Consider the following 19,129-nt stretch of genomic DNA (forward strand, 5'->3'; position numbering starts at 1 on the left):
AGGCAGTCCCCAAGTTACGAACAAGATAGGTTCTATGTGTTGTGGAAGGCTTTCATCACCGGAATCACTGGGTTGTTGTGAGTTTTCCAGGCTGCATGGCCATGTTCCAGAAGCATTCCCTCCTGACGTTTTGCACACATCTATGGCAGGTATCTCCAGACCTCTCAATTTCTGAGGATGCCTGCCGTAGATGTGGGTGAAATGTCAGGAGGAAATGCTACTGGAGCATGGCCATTTAGCCCGGAAAACTCACAGCAACCAAGATAGGTTCTGTAGATTTGTTCTTAAGTTGAATTTGTATGTAAGTTGGAACAGGCACATTTTAAAGTGTAACTCCAACTATCTGTCTGTCTGTCTGTCTGTCTATATCTATCTATCTATCTATCTATCTATCTATCTATCTATCTATCTATCTCAGGGACTCCTGTACTGGGTCCCAAGGTTGGCTGCTATCTCCCTCAACCAAAGAGGCCAAAGGGGGTGCCCAAAAGAAGCAACTGCTTGCAAACCAGGGGTGGGGGTGAGGGGAGTAGCACCTTTCCATGCTGAGACCCTCTCTCAAAGGGGTATCTCAAAGGGGTCCCCACTTTGCCTGGGAATTTTAAATAGTCAATAAGCAAAAAAATGTATATCTGTATAACATCAAAAAATTGTATATGCAGATCATATTTCTCTCTGGTTTACAGTTGTCTCAACCAGCCTGCTGCCTTCAGAGGTGGCATCCAAGTCCCTTGATCTTCCCTCTGCCTTTTAGCCTCCCATTCCTCACACGGACTGTGGGTCAAAGGAGGTTTACACATGCACATACACATCCAGTTGCGACTTGTGGAAAGATTGGCACTCCCCAACCAAGAACCTCATACCTGGAAGCCCACAGGTCTTCGGTCTGGCTTAGGCCCCACCTGTACTGCCATACAATGCAGTTTGAAACTGCATTATATAGTTAGCGTAGATTCATATAATGCAGTGGTTCCCAACTTGTGGTCCATGGACTACCATTGGTCTGCGAGAACTAAAATATGTTTCGCGACCTCACTGTTACTACACCATTGCAACAAAAGCGACTGGTCTCACAAAACGCTCTTACAGTGCCAAGGCTTATTAAATATGGTTTTCTGTGGATGAGCAGATGGAGACTGCTGGATGGCATATGTTCTGTATCAAAACCTAGAGCTGATGTGGCCTGTCCAATGCTATTTTCTGAATCAGTACCCCAAATAGCCAAACTGCATCTAAAGTTGACCAAAAGCAGATTCGTAACCCTTTTGGTACTAATGTTGGAGAGTGGTCCCTGGTCAAAGAGGTCCCTGATTTTTTTTAAAAAGGCAGGGAATCACTGATATAATGCATTTTAACTGCATTATATCACACATTATATGACAGTGTAGATGGAGCCTTGCAATCCACTCCTCCAAACTGCTGGCTTTGGATGTGGGATGCCTTGGTCTTCATAATGTATAGGTTACTTGTGGAAGGACTGGCCTGCCTTAAGCCGGGTTGGGTTTTGTTCTGCTCAGCCACCTGTGGAGTCCATCTCCGGCACCAGAAGCCCTCCAGCTCTGTTCGCCGCTCTCCTTGCTCTGGCTGCATGTGCACATGGCTAGAGGCACCCAGCTCATCACAGAGTCTGTTATGAGCCCCTGGGGAACTCCCAACTACCTGTCAAGGCTGGCCAGAAATACTTTAATTCCAGAGGCCAAAGGCAAGATGGGTAGCCAGTTTCATTGCAGACAGGTATGCTTACTTCAAGGCTGGCGACTGGATTGCACTATGGGGTGGTTGAGAGCATTATAAGGCTCAGTGTGTGGTGCATTCATTTCTATCTTCCCATGCGAAGGACATGGTCACTGGGCTCAAGAAGTGACAGCCAATACTCTAATGCAGTGGTTCTCAATCTGTGGGTTCCCAGGTGTTTTGACCTCAAACTCCCAGAAATCCCAGCCTGTTTATCAGCTGCTAGGATTTCTAGGAGACCCACAGGCTGAGAACCACTGCTCTAATGCCATGCTGTTTGGAAACCCTTTCTCATTTTCAGAGAAATCTTTGCATCTTAACAAATAGAGTCAACATAGTGTATTGCTCTGAGTATAGGACTAAGGGTCCATCTGCACTGTAGAATGAATGCAGCTAGACGCCACTTTTAACTACCATGGCTCAGTGTTTTGGAACCCTGGGAGTCGTGGTTTGACAAAGTCTTTTGCTTTCTCTGTGAAAGAATAAGCCATGGCAGGTAAAGTGATGTCAAACTTTGAGCAAACTTTTGGAACCTCATTGTAACCAGATAAACTCAGTATTGTGAACAAATACGGAATGGCTTAATGATGCAAATGGACATGGATTTAAACCTGGAAGTCATAGATTTTTAGAGTTTTTAATTGTTTTTATATGAATTTTATTATTTGATTTAACCTGTTTTAAATAATGTATTTATGTGTGTTCAGCATCTAATTGTTGTCAGTCTGTACAGTGCCCTGACTCGCCTTTGGGCTGAAAAGGGTGGGATAAAAATGTGGTAAATAAATAAATAAACTGCATTCATTTGATAGAACCTGTGAAGGATCTATCAATTACACATGACCTTGAGCAAAGCCCACTCTCTCAGCCTCAGGCCAAAACAATAGAATGCCCACTCGGAGCAAATCTTGCCAAGAAACCCCAAAGATAGCACTGGGGTCCACCTAAGCATAACAAGTATCTACCTAGTATTTATAGGAAGATGGCACCTTTTTTAAACCATGAGTCCTGGGAATAGTTACAGTGTCAATTTGTATCTGTTCTCTTGCAGATTTCCTCCCAGCAAACATCAAAAGAGGAAGAGAGAAGCAGTACTTACTGAACTGCTTGCCCTTGCCAGGCATGGGGAGCAGGGCAGAAGGAGGACAAGCCCTACATCTTAACTGTTCATGCTGCTCCCTTCCTGAGGGAGAAAGTTAAGTTAAGCTAGGCCTCTCCAGGGTACAATCCCTCAAAGAGTGAAGCTTAATTATTAATTAGACAGGAGCTCTATGGGGGCCTTAGGAAGTGGCAAGGATGGTGTGTTATTCTAAGGCTTCTTGCGCGCGCGCGTGTGTGTGTGGTGCCCCTGCATCCATGTCCTGCCATGAGGGGTGCAGGAAATCCATCTCCCCCTCCCCACCTTCTTGCCTTGCAGATTGGCTTGGCTAGGGAATAATGCCATCAAATCTCCTTAGCGGAATGACTTATTAAAGCCTTGTTTGGAGAGTGATTATCCCCGGCACAAGCGTCCCAGGCTTCCCCTGAGCCTGCTTGATTGGCACCTTCCCCGGGCAAGCAAGCTGGGGAAAGGGTGGTTAATGAATTAATTGATTCTGATGCCTTTTCTCCCGAATGTTCCATTGCATCAGATTTGATGGCATAGGGATTAGGACCGGGTGTCATGTGACAGCCTTTACCGTTTCCGAACTGTGACAGGACAGGCAGAAAACAAGAGCTTGCAAATACTCGAACAAGAGCTTAGGTTCTGCATCTGTGGATTCAACTGGCCATGGCTCAAAAATACACTTGGCTCTCCAGATCCATATGTTCTGCATCCATGGATTCAACCCATCACAGCTCAAAAATATTTGGGGAGGGGGGAGAAATACACACACCTTGGTTTTGCTGTCCTAAGTGCTTTCTTAGGCGATCCCTCGTAGTCCAATAATAATGACCCTCCAGGTATAGTGTCTTGACGATGGATACGTAGTGACTGTGGAGCCCTATTCATGAACCACATGTTCTTCCACTGTGAGAGCTTTGGTTTCCAGGTGGAAGGTGATCCCGGTCAGAGTTGTCTTGAGCGCTCGAGGGCCAAGACTTCCCAGTTCTCAGTGCCTATGCCACCGTTTTTAAAGTTAGCTTTAAGCCCATCTCTTTTCCTTTTTACCAACATTACATTTCCCATTCTTGAGTTGGGAGCGTAGTAACTGCTTTGGAAGATGGTGATCAGGCATTTGGACAACGTGGCCAGTCCAGCGCAGTTGATAGCCAAGGAGCATTGCTTCAGTGCTAGTGGTCTAAGCTTCTTCCAGCATGCTGATATTTGTCCGTCTGTCTTCCCAAGAGATTTGCAGGATTTTTTGGAGGCAACGCTGATGGAAACGTTCCAGGAGTTAAGTGTGGTGTCTGTAGACAGTCCATGTTTCATTCAGAAAAATGCTGCACTTGCAGAGCTCAGGCGGTGTTGTATTACAGTATCAATGTTGACTTTTGTAGAGAGGTGGCTGCTAAGGTAGCAGGAATAGTCAACATTTTCTAATGTTATACCATTAAGCTGTATTTCCGGCATTGCAGAGGGATTGGCTGGTGACTGTTAGAAGAGCACTTTGGTATTCTCTGTGTTCAATAAGAGGCCTGGCTTCTTGTATGCTATGAGAATGTGCTATGCTGATGTGTAGCTATGAGATGTGTATGCTACGAGAATGTGCTATGCAGCTTCTGTAGCTTCTCACCATTTCACAGATCCTCAGGCTCATTCCAGTACTCATTTGAGTTGTTTGCCATTTCATATCAGGACCACGATTGTATACATTGGGATTTAAGCATCTATGTATTTTGATATCCACTGAGGCCCTGGAACCAAACCCATGAGACTTAAGAAATGAGATGCTCCAAGCTTATATCACGGGCCAACTGTCTGCCCAAAGCTAGGAGTATCTCATTTCTTAAGTCTCATTGTTGATACTGTGTTGGAATGCTGTCACTAGGGACATAAGAAGTTACTCTTCATCTAGTGTAATCTGTTGTGTTACAACAGAAAAACTGTGGGATCTGAGACTTAGGGCCAGCCATGAAACTGTTCTGGTGACCTTATGCCAAGCGATCTCCTTCTCAACTTGACCCATCATCTTCCAGGGATGGGCCATTGGAGAAGCTGGAATGTGTCCAGAGGAGGGCGACTAAAATGATCAAGGGTCTGGAGAACAAGCCCTATGAGGAGTGGCTTAGGGAACTGGGCATGTTTAGCCTGAAGAAGAGAGCTGAGAGGAGATATGATAGCCATGTATAAATATGTGAGAGGAAGCCACAGGGAGGAGGGAGCAAGCTTGTTTTCTGCTTCCTTGGAGACTAGGACGCGGAACAATGGCTTCAAACTACAAGAGAGGAGATTCCATCTGAACATTAGGAAGAACTTCCTGACTGTGAGAGCCGTTCAGCAGTGGAACTCTCTGCCCCGGAGTGTGGTGGAGGCTCCTTCTTTGGAAGCTTTTAAGCAGAGGCTGGATGGCCATTTGTCAGGGGTGATTTGAATGCAATATTCCTGCTTCTTGGCAGGGGGTTGGACTGGATGGCCCATGAGGTCTCTTCCAACTCTTTGATTCTATGATTCTATGATTCTATGATTCTATGAAGTGGGGAGGTGAAGAGCTGTGTATGCCACCTTGAGCTCACTGAAGGGAAACCAGGGTATAAAGTTCACTCCTCTTAGAAAGAAAGAAAGAAAGAAAGAAAGAAAGAAAGAAAGAAAGAGCTCTTATCTGGAAGAATTTGCCTTGGATTGTGAATTTGGCATGGCGTTTTCTTTCCAGAAAACAATCTTTCTTTAATTTTAGCTCAGCCATTTGGAGCCAGATTTTGTGAGTTTTCCTGTGTAAGGCAGTGGCTTTCCCTCCCTATCAGGTTTCTCTGGAATCCAAAATTCTCCACATTTATACAATCTCTCCTTTGAATTAGTAACAGACAACCCAGTTTAGTCTTGTGATGCGGTATCAGATCTTGCATTCTGAATGTTCAAGAGTAGTCTTATTTTTAAAAGCATGCGGTCCTTCCCTACTAAATTAAACAGGACTAACTTACTTCTCAACAGATAGGGTTGTGCAATTTTGGGATGGGGAACCTTCAACTTTTCGGATGTTTGGGGCATTCATTCCTTTACATTGCTGATCCTGGATAGGGACTAACTGCAACTGCAGACGGAAACATTTGTTGAGTTCAAAGTGCTTACCCTCGTGTTACATTGCACTGTACTTATTATCCATTTTTCTGTTTATATTTAATTATGAATGTGAAGAAATCATGTTCATGTGAATTCTATTTTATTTAAATTTTGCATGATGCAGGGCTGGGATATCACAAGGTTTTATTGATTCCTTCGAACTATTGAATGTAGGCTGGTCAAAACAACATCAACAAATATATGTACTGTATGTGTTTTAAAGGTTTCTATTCTATCTCTTCTAACAGTTGAAGGTCCCTTTCACACAGCTGAATAAAATCCCACTTTATCTGCTTTGAACTGTGATATAGAGCAGTGTGGACTCAGATAACCCAGTTCAAAGCAGATATTGTAGGTTAATCTGCCTTGATATTCTGCGTAATATAGATGTGGAAGGAAGGGCCCTAAGACAGCTAACAACAAATACAGGGAGAATACATTGAAAATTAATTCTTAATACTCAGTTGATTGAAGCAGGAGGAGACAAAAATGAATAATAAAAATAAATAAGAACATTAATCTAAATGAACAGGCAGAGAGTAGTCATTCTTTTTGCTGTTCTTGTATTTATTTATACCCTCCTGGTTTCCCAGAATGAGGACTTAACTCAGCATACAAAATTAAAACAGATACAGATGAAAACAGACTGTTAAAAATGTGTTGCTTGAATAAAGATCTTGTAAAACTACAACTTCCATGATTCCATAGCATTGAGCCGTAGCAGTTAAAGTAGTGTCAAACGGCATTAATTCTACCGAGGCGATACACCCTAAGTTCTAACGTATATCCACCTTGGATTCAACATAATTTACTTGGATGCTTGCATACAGTACATAATATTGCACTGTAAAAATAAAAAGGTAAAGGTTCCCCCTTAACATTAAGTCTAGTCAAGTCCAACTCGGGGGGGGGGGGGGGTGGAGCTCATCTCCATTTCTAAACCAAAGAGTCGGCATTGTCCATGACACCTTCAAGGTAATGTGGCTGGCATGACTGCATGGAACACTGTTACCTTCCCGCTGAAGCAGTACCTATTGATCTACTCACATTTGCATGTTTTCAAACTGCTAGGTTGGAAGAAGCTGGGACTAACGACGAGAGCTGACCCCGTTCCATGTTTTTGAACCGCTGACCTTTTGATCAACAAGTTCTTCAGCTTAGCGGTTCAATCTGCTGTCCCACTATGATCCCTTATATTGTAAAAATACCCACATAAATTTAATTTCTGTCCCATATAATTTGGCTACACTTTATTTGAAGGACCATATTTTCCCATATGAGTCTGCCCACGTATTAAGCCTCTCAGGACAAGTTATTCTCTCAATCCTACTACAGCCACAGGAGAGGATAGTTCTAGACTTTGTAATTCTGTGTATAGAGGCTGGAATGTCTGTCTCCTTGCTGTTCTTTTGTCACCAAATGAAGACCTTTCATCAGTTCCTCATGTTGTGGTGATCCGCAAACATAAAATTATTTTTGGTATTACTTCACAACAGTAATTTTGCATAATGTAAATATCTGATATGTAGGACGTATTTTCATTCACTGGACCAAATTTGGCACAAATACCTGATACATTCAAATTTGAATACTGGTAGGGTTGATTTTGTTATTTGGGAGCTGTAGTTGCTGGGATTTATAGTTCACCTACAATCAAAGAGCATTCTGAACTCCACAAACAATTTTATTCATTCATTTGTTTGTTTACAGTATTTATATACTGCCTTACTCACTCCTGGAGTGACTCAAACTCCATTAGATCAAGAATATGAAGTTCTTGGTATGCAGAACTCCCATGACCAACAGAAAATACTGTAAGGGTTTGATGGGCATTGACCTTGAGTTTTGGAGTTTTCCTTCACCTACATTCAGAGAGCACTGTGGACCCAAACAATGATGGATCTGAACCAAACTTGGCACAAGTATTCAATATGCCCAATTGTGAACACTGGTGGAGTTTGGGGAAAATAGACCTTTACATTTTATCATTTGAGAGTTGTAGTTGTTGGGATTTGTAGTTCACCTACAATCAAAGAGCATTCTGAACCCCACTAATGACAGAATTGGGCCGAACTTTCCACGCAAAACCCGCATGACCAACAGAAAATACTGAGTTTTCTGATGGTCTTTGGCGACCCCTCTGACACCACTCTCGTGACCTCCCCCCAGTGGTCCCAACCCCCAGGTTGAGAAACGGTGCTCTAGGGCATTTGTAGTAGATTGGCAAAAGTTTCTGACTTGTAGTTGTCAGAAAAGTTACAAGAGTCAAGGTCACTTATTATTCTCAGCTACCATCCCAAATTATACTGCTAAAAACAAAGTGTGCTTGAGCTAATCGGGAGCACATTTTTTTGCATAGAAGGACTTTCCTTTGGCTGCCATGCTGAAAACAAATTCCTGGGCTCAGAATTCTTGAATTTTAAATGTATGTTTTTGGATCAGATGGTGGTAGATGAATCTCAGAGTTGGAGTAAACAAATTAGCTTCCCGGGTTTTAACCCTCTGGGTTAATTTGCATGCCTCCATGTCCCCTATTGATTTATGGCACAGAGTTTTTAGGCAAGGAATCCTAAAAGGTGGTAGTTTTGCCAGTTCCTTCCTCCAAAATAGAGCTTACAATATCTGATATTCTTGTTCGTCACCCATCCACATATCAACCCATGCTGACCCTGCCTAGCTTCCAAAATCAGATGGAATCTGATGCCTTTTAGGATATTTAGACTTACTCAGTCCTGCATTCCCACATCTTAAGCTATGTGCAGCCAGTTCCATGCAGAGGGGCTATGTGGGGCCAAACAGGCCTGATACTTGCCACTGTGAGGGGTGAAAGGGGTGTAAACGTAGAAAGCTGAAACTCTATTAGATTAAGAATATGAAAAGGTGGAAGGATGCCCGGAGGCTGCAGATCCAGACACCCTGGGTTCTGTTCCTCATTGCCATGCTCTCTCTCTCTGTGACCTTGGCCCAGTCTCCTTGTGGCTGCATTTTTCTTTTCCAGGGGAAGTAAGGATAATGGAATTTCCCCAGCTTCTTTGAAAAGAAAAACACATTTCAGGAACAGTTGCAGCAAGAGCCTGGTTCATATGCTTGTATATCACCGGACAGGAGGTTTGACAGATCCTGACAACAACAACACTAATCAGGCTGGGATTAAAAAGTTTCTACATGCTGAAATGCTGCAAAGAAAGGAAGGAAAAATAGCATCAGCTTAAGCTGGGATAGGAATCATGTGTTTCTCCAAAATTTGTTGAACTACAACTCCCAGCATTCCTTACCATTGGCTATGCTGGCTCGGATTCCTGAGAGCTCGACCAACATTACTCTGGTTGGGTTGCTGTGAATTTTCCGGGATGTATTGGTCATTTTCCAGAAGCATTCTCTCCTGACATTTCACCTACATCTATGGCAGGCATCCTCAGAGGTTGTGAGGTCCTCACAACCTCTGTAGGTGAAACATCAGGAGAGAATACTTCTGGAACATGGCCATACAGCCCGGAAAACTCACGGCAACCCAGTGATTCTAGCCATGAAAGCCTTCGGCAACACATTATTCTGATTGCTCAACCCTGGGTCAAGGCCTGCTGTTAGGCAAAAGGAGCCAATAATCTCAGGTAGGAGAAACTTCCTATACTGTAAGAATTTGGAATGAACTGTCTTGGAGTATAGTGGGCTCTCCTTATTTAGAGGTCTTTAACAGAGGCTGGATACTGAAGCTGGAAAATTTGACATTCTAGCTAAGCCTGTCGAGTTCCGCTAGCCACTAATGTTCTGAGATGCTCATATGGCAACAAAGACACAAAGTGTGTAAGGGTGCCGAATATGGAAAAGGCAGGCATCTTTATACACGTAGAATTCCATTCATCAGCATTGCTACCCGCCAATTGAAATTCCCTCCCAGCCATCTGATTGGTCCATGCAAAAAGCCAGCCAGTGTTTTCCCCACCCCTGATTGGTCTGGGAGCGAAACCTTGTTGGGTTGCTCTCTGATTGGCCGCAGAGACTGTGATGTGGCCGGGGATTCCCCAGGAAAGCCCTGGGGCTTCCAATGAGGAGGTAAGGGAGGGCTCTGGGCAGAGAGGTCATGTCCACCCTTTGGAATATTGCAGTGTTAATCCAAAGATAATGAAGGTCCGGAAAATTGAATGAGAGGATTATGTGGATATCGTGTCCAGAATTCAGGAACAATACAGACTTGCCAAACCCAAGGACTTTCCCAGAAGAGGGACAATGACAAGAGTCCAGTGTGTTAATAGGAGACTTGAATGGATCATCTGTGTTTCCTCTTGGATCCTTTTGTCTCGCGGACCCTGTTTGTCAGGAAGGGTCTTTGTCACCTTGATGATTATCTGAACCTGGCCTCAGGCAGAGAGGGATCCTGGAGGGAGACTGTTTAGAGTTCACAGGAGTTCACTTGAGTTTTACCTTTTACCATATAGAAATCAAAGATAAATAAATAGAAATAAAAGGGGAATGTGATTTATTTCATACTAGCTTGGATACCAGGCGGTACCTGGGTTATTTAAAAAAGGCATTATGGTGTTTGGGGGAGGACACTGGCAGGGGTTGGGAGGCATGTTCACGGCATCTGCTGTAACCTACCATGCCCTTTTGAGGAAGGAGTTTTGGTGGCTCCTCAGCACTGTGGGTTAAAGCTGTTTGTAGAGATGGGAGGCTGTCAGTGTAAGTGGACACCTCCACCACATACGCACATCCACATTTTCACTTTTATTGTATGTATGTATGTATGTATGTATGTATGTATGTATAGACAGATAGATAGATAGGGAGGGAAAGCACTGATTGCCTTATTTTGTTATATTATATAGGATGTGCACTTGCACAGATCCACAGAGGAAAAATAAGAAAAGGAAAATAGTTATGGCAGCATGGCCAGTTGAAATTATGTGGCACTGTTCGTGCTTGGCTTCCCTGGACTCCTTTGGTGTACTGCTGTGTAAGTCAGCTGGGCTGGCTAGGCCAGCGGTGTGGATAGTGGGGTTTGGGGGAAAGTGGGGGTTATGTGTTGCTGATCAGGGAGTGCTTGAGTACAAGCACCCCTGAGGGAGACTCAGTAGGGCGAGGGCCATGGCTCCTCATCAAAGCCCTCCATCCGCAGGAGACTATAACTCTAGTAGATACCGAGTCTTCATTTTATATGGTCAGAAGTGTTTCAACTGAGTATTTCTGCATGGCAAGAAGATGGACTGCATGGCTCTTGTAGCCCCTTCAAACACTAAGATCCTATGATTTTATATCTAATTTATTATCATGTTTTCGTTGCCAAGGAGGGGAGGTGTACTCATGGGATTTTCGGCTTCCTGTGCCAACATAATTTGTCATGCTTTGGGTACTATGCATCTTGACTTGAATGGTAGAGGGTGCTATTTGCTGCTCTGCTACAGTCAGCAAAATATTTTGACATACCCTCCAACTGTCCTGATTTGGCAGTGAGAGTTTTAATTAATCTGTTTGCCCATCTTTTCAGTTGGTTCATACTGAATTTTAAAAGCAAAAGTGGTTTGCACTCACTTAACTCAGTAGAGAAAAGGATAGGACCGTCACCTTGCCCTTTCCAGTAGGTTCAGCAAAAGTAAACTGCTGCTGCCATTCCTAGTTTGTGGGTTTTTTTGCATTTATAACTTTTAGCATCTTGACCACACATAGATAGTGTTTAGCTATGCATCTTTATCATCTTTGAAATGATGGCGGGTATGCTTTGAACCGGCCTTGAATATTCTGCAGAGACATTAAAAAGACTTGAGAAGATTTTGGAAAGCAAATGGAAAGAGGGTTACTCCTTACATTCCTTTAAACAGAGGATTCCTCCGCCTCCCCTCCCCGGGATATTACATCTCTAGCTCTGCAAAACTCTGCTTTTTTAGATTGTCTGAATTTGAGGCATGTTTAATTCCAGGAATTTTCTAATTCCAGTGTTCGGTAACAATGTCTGGTCTGACCAAATATTGTTTTTTCAAAGACGTTGTAGCTGAGCAAGTCATTCTCGAATCCCCCAATGTACATTTTGATCTTGCAAAGCAATAAGCTATATAGAAAGAAATTGGAATCCAACAGCAATTCTATCGGGAATGAAACTCCAGGTGTTCCGACAGGCAGCTCGTAGTACTGCTGCTGATCAAAAGGCACGCTGCAGCCTTTCCATCTTTTCTTCCTTCACAGATGTTCTTTTTAATAGAAAGAGAAAAAAAGCCACGTTAAAACAAGGGAGGACTTGAAATGAAGAAACCATTGTCATTTGGACACTCTCCTATAAAATTGTACAAATGAAGCAAGTCAGCTGAACAGTGAAACCCTCTTCCAGAAAGACTAGAGCGTGGAAATAACACATTAAAAGTATGCTCTTTTTTGTTCTCTTCTTTCTTTCTCTCTTTTCTTTTTTGGTAGGAAGGAGTACTGATATCTTGTTATTTGTTTAGCATTTTGGTTACTTGTTAAACGTTTTACATAAAGAAGCACCATTGACTTCAGAGGTAGCGAAGTTTTTTTTTTTTTTTAAAAAAAAAAAAAAAACATTGACTTCAGAGGTAGCGAAGTATGACCCATGGGTGAGAGCAATCCCACACATGTGGGGACATACATTTTATATACCATATATATATATATATATATATATATATATATATATATATATATGGAGAAAGGTGAGGGAGGAGATTCTCCCCCTACCACAATTACCCACCTCTAACTTACTGTATTGAAAATCTGACCTACTTACGCAGTTCAGATTTCTTATTTTTAGTTTATTTTGAGGTCTGGGTTTATGAGGGAGTGCCGGGAAAAATTGGGGTTTCTATAAGGGCTCTGTTCAGGTGGCTCAATGGGTTAAACCCTTGCGCTGGCAGGACTGCTGACTGATAGGTCAACGGTTCAAATCCGGAGAGAGCGGGTTGAGCTCCCCATGAGGGGACATGAGAGAAACCTCCCACAAGGATGGGAAAACATCAAACATCCAGGCATTCCCTGGGCAACGTCTTTGCAGATGGTCAATTCTCTCACACCAGAAATGGCTTGCACTAGTTTCTCAAGTCAGTTCTGACATGAAAAAAACAAACTTCTGTTCAGTAAGTAACAATGGCACATAATGTGGCATTTGGTGTGGACTGAAAATGGCACCGTATTATTAATTTTAATAACAATTTAGGATGTGTGGATCTAAAAGTAGAGAACTTAGGGGAATGCAGGAGTGAGTTTATAATGCCAGGTGAAGCCTGTGAACCAGAGTTCCCCACCTGGGTGTTCTCTAGATTGTATGGGACAGCTCTCACATCATTTCAGGGATGATAGGAATTGTAATCTCATCCCTCTGAAAGGCACAGGGTGACCTTGGGCAAGTAGGGTCACCATATGAGAAATGACTGGAAGGCACACAACACCAACCCATTTCTGCTGTATCTAGATGAGTAAAAACAGAACATACTAGCAGTTACCTGGTAAAAGTGTGGGCAGAAAGAACATATGGTATGCTCAGAGACACTCTTGAATCTTTTACTCTAACTTTCCATGTTCCATTGTGGAATTCTGGCATTAGAGCCACATTCAGAAGATGCATCCTTTTGGCTCAGGTGAGATTTTCTACTAAGCCTAATATGGGCTCGAGTAGTCTAACGGAAAGAGAGACTGAGACAGGTTTGCATCGGAGAACTGGCACAGAGAGAAAGAATGAACTACCAACATCTCTTTTCTTTGACCCTCCTCCTGATTCCATCCATCCATCCATGTTTTTAAGATAATAAAAATGCTCAACTCAGGAGTGCATTTTATATAGTTTGACTGCCACAATGACCATATTCTGGGTGCGAAGGGGCCAGAAAATGGGTTGAGGCCAGCCCATGACAGTTCTAATCTACAAAACACAGGTAAACAGAATCAACTATCTCTGGGAAAAGAGTCTGTGTGGATGTCCAGATGCTGCTGGATTGCAACTCCAAGCAGTCCTAGCCAGGACAACCAATATTCAGGAATATTAGGAGCTGAAGTCCAACCACATCCGATGGTAATGTATTTACCCTGAGCCACCCTCTTTCTTTTGAGACCAGAATTTGTTGTAAATAATAATCCCTGCTTGCCAAGTCTCAATAGCCTCCTGTTCCCTGTCATGCCCCATTATACAGCAACTACATCACCTCCTAAGAGAGGTTTGCACCACCCTGTTGAAGCAGGAAAGTCAATGCCAGACACAGCTTGTCAGTGCTCATATGATAGATCTCTATGGGGTTAATTATTACAATGGCATTTTTGTTTTTGGTTGTTTTTTGTTTGTGTGGTTTTTGGCTGAGAGATTCCAGAGTAGTGATAAGAAGAACCCAGGGACAGCTCTTAGAGAACTGTGTGTTTATTAACTGAATACTACAGTCTTGCCATGAAGTAAGCTGAACCAACTCTATTGTGTCCGCGAAAGGAGATTGAGGCTGGGAAAATAGGGTGGGAGGCTTGTCCAAGGTCACAAAGTGATTCATCAGACAAGACAGGAACAGGACAAGTTGCCAGATGGACGATATTTTAAAACGGACTGTACCTTTCACCACTGACAGAACATCACAGCTTCATAGAACATTTGAGAATGTCGCAGCAGCAGCACAACGGACACTACAGTCTATGTTTGTGTGCTTTTCCTTTCCCCCCGCTAAGTAGTGAATAGGCCATCTTGCCCCCCTTCACAGGCTGTACATCTTCCTTGTCATTTACCTTCTTCTGACTGGGAATTCTCCATCGTCACTCAGGCAGCAGGCACTGGAGGGGCAGCAGTGGTGGTCCACTGCCTGTTAGACCTGAGCCCTGTATCTGTTCCTTCTGATGATGCCTCGTAAGAAGCAGGCCAGGCTATGATGCCACATGGCATGTCCTGATCTTCTAAATTGCACTGCTTCTCCTAAGGAAGAGTGGAAGAGGCTAAAACCTTGGATGAGAGTCATGTTGTTGGGCTGCAACTATAAACAGCATAACCTATGTGGAAGAATTCTGGGAGCTGCAGTCAATAACATCTAGACACATACCACCCTGTGGCTTCCCACTACTGTAAAATGATTGTCTGGATTGTCCATAGCACTATAGAACAAGACTCTAGGTCTGATACAACAACTAAGAATTTATCTATTCTAGGCAGTTTATCCGAGTGTAAATATGGCCCACAGCAGCACCAGATATAGTATGCTCATGCCAAATCTTGTTCACATGACTGGGGAGCACAGGGGCTCCATTGGGATGGCGCACATTTTATCTTCTCTGTGTCACCATTGCCACTTAGGCGGTCATGGCAAAGTCCTAGCCATTGTGGGTGCCTCAGCTGACAACAGAATGGGGCACCCATGCAACAAGCATTAAAGAGGAGGGCAATATCCTCTCCTTCTTCCTGGTCATACAGGTGCCCCATTCTAACATTGGTAGAGGCAGCTATGATCATCAGGACCTCGCATGGAGCTCTGTGGAAAGTATACGGTACTTTTTGGTTGCTAAGAGCTCTCTTCCTTCAGCCTAGAAGGGGAAATGTAGAATCACTTCCAAGATTATTTGTTTTCTGACCAAAAGCTAAAGGCTGCATTTCAATTTTGATGCTTTGATTTAAAGCTCAGAGTGCATTGCAAGCTGAAACTATCCAGTCAGAAATAAGCACGAACTAATTCTCGGCAGCTTACTCAGAGCTGCGCAGGACTGAAGTCATGCTGACCCTAATAAACTGAGTATTATGCTTTTTGGTGCCTCTGCTGGTGCTTTTTGGTGTGCCTGTATTAAGACCACAGTCATGACTTCAAAATATGCCAGTGCCTGCTGCATAGAATATCCTTACCCTCACAAAGTAACGGATGGCATATTCTTTTCCATTGTCTCTGTCTGTATATTGTAGATATTTACTATGCATTGTAAATATATGAGGGGACATGGAAGGATTAAAACACCTGAAGACTCAAAGCTTTGCCATCCCAGTAATCTCTTCTGCATATAGCGTACCCTCGAATGCTCTTCACAGACAAAAACACCAAGCAACATTAGAGGGATGTCAAAATAACTGACTTTATTAATGAGGAAGAACACCAAAGCTATGAAAGACTGTAACAGTTTTGCTTTTGCCATCTTCACTGCAATATAAAATCCAGAAGATCTGCTTCGAACTGGATTATATGGTAGTAGTGTAGACTCAGATCATCCAACTCAAAGCAGATAATGTGGATTATCTGGTTTGATCATCCAGATTATCACACATTGTAGATCCAGCCTGAGTCTCCTGGGAAGAGCACGAATCCTATCCCCTCCTCTTTCCCCAGTTACATTTCACACTCAGTTTGCAGCAATTGAAAAAAGGTGAGGACAAAGTGGAAAAGTTGGGGAAGGTGAGAAGGTCTGGGATATTTTAGAAGCATCTGAAAAAAGTGGAATAGCAGAGGATTAATTTGAATTTTCCCTGCCAAATTGGGATAGTCTGTTTTTTTGAAACAGATGTTTTAAAAGGGCAGCCATAACTTGTTATGGTCATGTGCCTTCAAGTTGTTTAATGTATCATGGGTTTTCTTGGCAAGATTTGCCTTGTCTGAAGTGAAGCCCCCTTCTATACTGCCATATAATCCAGTTCAAAGCAGATAATCTGGGTTTCATATGACAGTGTAGAAGGGGCCCAAGCTGACTCTCATAAAAATAACTATCTCCTTAAAAACTACTGGATGTTGTTGTCATAGGAATTAGGTTTTTAAATGTCACATTTCAACAATAACACAACTGGTGGGAATTGGAATACTTTATTGATGTAACAAGAAATCTTTTCTGGTTTTAGAATTAGCTTAAAGCATACTTTGAGGACGGTTTTTGTATAAGTATGTCAATTAAACTTTCAAGTTTTATGCCCCTGTTACTTACCAGTTCTAAGTGATAAAAGAAGTGATAAAGGAACCAGCCATGAAATGAGTTCCCTTTCCAACGTTTGAATAAGTGATGAATCAATTCTATTGTTAAGCTCCATGTTTAACATACATAAATTAATTAGGGTCTTGTGTGGTTTCCGGGCTGTATGGCCGTGTTCTAGCAGCATTTTCTCCTGACATTTCACCTGCATCTGTGGCTGGCATCTGTAGAAGATACTGCCATATTGTAAGAAAGAGAATAAACACTGAAGCATACAATAGATTTTTGTTTGATGCATGCCAAGCCTACTGGCTTCCAAGAGGCAATTCTGGCTGGCCTTTCTGGTAAACAGGGTGCTGGTCAACAAGGTCTGGTCCAACAAGATTCTTCTTGTATCTTCACACTGTAAAGCCTTTTGTCTGAAGAGACTGGAACAGGTTGACTGATGTTAGTCAATAGTGACTTAGATTTCCCCCAGACATGATACGATACTATGCTTATTTCTTTGACAGATGTATTAGAAATTTCAGGGCAACACTGAATTTGAGGCTTGGGAGCTTTTGTTTTCTTTGGGGGGGAGGGGGGGATTATTTTTATGGTTGTTTTCCTTAAAATACAAAAGAATGTCAAATAAAAATGTAAAGTAAATTAATTAAAATCAAATGAACACATGTAGCCCTGTATTGATATATACATTTATATGCAAATTAATCCTAAATAGGGTTGACAAAATGAAACTTGGAGATGGTTCCAGTTCCTTTAATGGTTGTATAGGGAAGAGGTACCTTCAGCAAGAGTTGCTTTTCACACAATCACAACGAGCAACCCATTAAAGAAATCTCTTCCTTTAAGCAAACATTAAAAGGCTAAAATCCCTCTCTAGTTTTCACTCTGGCAGTCACAATTCTAAGCATTCCTGAGCAAATACTTGAATTAATATCATATTGACTATGGTGCTGATTGCGGATATTAAACTAAAAGAGACTGTCGGTAAATTGATTACAGATGAATCTACATGCTAGAATTAATGTAGTTTGACACCACTTTATTGCCATGGCTCAATTCTATCTAATCTTGGGAGTCATAGTTTGGTGAGGCATCAACACTGGCAGAGAAGACGAATAAGGATGCAGCCTGTCAGGTATGATGCTAGAAATTCGGAGTTTTTCTAAGTACCAAGGGGTGCCTGGCAAGCTTCGCTAACCATGGGTGGCACAAATCAGGAATCAGGAACCAGGAATCTCACCAAGTTGAAGGCAAATGACAGAGACTTTATTCAATTTACACAAAGGGGACACTTGTGCAACACAGATGGTTGAAGGGTACAAGTGTAAAAGCACAATCAGAAGCAGACATTTTTTATACACAAGAATTTTCATGCATTAATATTGCTACATTTTGAAAATGCCCCCTCTTTCCCTTGATTGGCCAGCACTGAAAAGCTGGTTGGCATCCTTCAATCCTCTGATTGGTCAGGAGGCGGGTCTTAGCCAGTGCATTCCATGATTGGAGAAGCTGGCAATAATGTAGTCAGGGATCTCTTCCCAGCTGATCAGAGAGGCCCTGGGGCTTCCAATGGGCTAGTGGAGGTGGTCTTGGAGCCAGTGAGGCCTTTGGGGGTCAGGCCAACCTCTAGGTGTGTAGCAATGGAATGCTAGAGACAAAGATGATTTGACAGGATTATGTAGATACCAGACCCTGCTAGAGAAGACAATGGGAGTTATTGTCCCAGACACCTTCCCATACTGGAGAGACAAAGGCAGAGTCCAAAAGATGGATATTTGTTGATGGGATCATAATCAAGGTTTTGTCCTGGAACTTTGTTCTGCAGATGACTGAGACTCCTTAAGGGGAACTGCTGGGCAGCAGGTGGATGGACTCCCACTGAGATCTAGGAAGGTCCTTTGTCCCACAGATTATGTCCCAACTACGGTTCTCACCCAGGGTGTGGAATGGGTATCGGGAATTGCTCAAGAGAGGTTACTGGAGTTCATAGGTTCTTGAACATTTATCTTCATTTTCTAGAGTTCAATAATAATAATATGGTGAAGCAAACTCTAAAGAAGGCTATACTGGCTTGGTCATCGCCCAGGATAATAAGGACCGTAGCGAGTGCTTCTCCTGGGCACCCGTCAGCAAGTGGGCTACAGGAACCAGGACCCACTGTTGAGCAACCAGGGCATAGGCCTGTAGGGCAACTGGAAGCAAAACTACAGAAGCGGCAGAAATTTTCAATGCCACAGAACCAAAACAATTGAAAAGAAACGACAGATCCCAAGTTTAGATTCTGCAAGGAAGTCGATAAAATAATAGATCACATCCTCCACTGTTGCAAGAAGATCATGC

This window comes from Anolis sagrei, chromosome 2 (genome assembly GCF_037176765.1).
Source record: "Anolis sagrei isolate rAnoSag1 chromosome 2, rAnoSag1.mat, whole genome shotgun sequence".
NCBI classification, from domain to species: Eukaryota; Metazoa; Chordata; class Lepidosauria; order Squamata; family Dactyloidae; genus Anolis; species Anolis sagrei.